The 921-nt window shown below is 43.2% G+C and overlaps 1 protein-coding gene across 1 annotated transcript in view; it reads right to left on the reverse strand.

Annotated features, from left to right (window-relative positions):
* GAS6 (growth arrest-specific 6) overlaps nucleotides 1-921 on the reverse strand; it is an 86078-nt gene that overhangs the window by 25058 nt on the left and 60099 nt on the right. The gene's annotated exons all lie outside the window — the stretch shown is intronic.

A 921-nucleotide genomic window follows, 5' to 3' on the forward strand; every position in this document is an offset into this window, starting at 1 on the left:
GCCAGGAAGACATCAAGGCTAGCAATCAAAAGTGCCTTCAGGACAACTCCTCTCTAAGACTGAAACTCAAAGGGAATACACAAACAAGCTTGCTGGCGACCACATTGGTCTACTGGTGAGTGGAAGAAGCAGAAAGGCATCAATGAAGAAATGGGCTGAGTTCAATCCCAGTCCATTGAATCCCAGTGACCTGGAGATAATAGAAAGAAGAGGAAGGGCTGGTTGGTCCAAAGTGTGGTGAGACCTGAAGACAGTTGAGCCCATAGACAAGGACTTAGCTACAGAGGGCTAGAGCTGAGAGTGAAGCATCCAACTGATATGAAGTGAGCGGAGATGCACAAGAACACCCAAACTTGCAGACAGTACCCTTTTGACCTAGCCTCGATGGCTTGATAATCTGAACTCGACCAGAGGAATATTTAAAAAATAAAATAAAATTTTTTTGGATAAAGGAAACAAGAAACAAGGGTAAATTGCTTCAATTTGATGAACCTGACCTATACTCCGAGCGGTAGTTACTCTAAATACCACCAGAGAGGGAAAGAGTCTTCAAATCAAGTATCAATGCTATCCCTTCTGCACACAGGGTAGATGGGGACAGGCAACTTAGACACTGGCTACCTACAATGAGGGGGCAATAAAGGCACGAAGTGACTGGTTTACAAGGTTTCAAGAGGGAGTTTAGTCTAAGAGTATGGGGGGAAAGAAAGAGTCCCCACTGAATAGCTGTCATCTTGTCTAGATGGGTCTCATGAGAAGAGATGGGGATAAGATTCATAAGATTCAATAGTGAATAATTGTTATCACGACTATTTCCGACTGTCAAAATTGTAAAGGTAGAAGTTTTGTAACAAAAACAGGGGAGTGATTAATCTTACAGTGCAGAAACAGAGGACCCTAGGACCATCAAGAGAGGAACAC

The sequence above is a fragment of the Chrysochloris asiatica genome, unplaced genomic scaffold, assembly GCF_000296735.1.
Source record: "Chrysochloris asiatica unplaced genomic scaffold, ChrAsi1.0 scaffold00029, whole genome shotgun sequence".
NCBI classification, from domain to species: Eukaryota; Metazoa; Chordata; class Mammalia; order Afrosoricida; family Chrysochloridae; genus Chrysochloris; species Chrysochloris asiatica.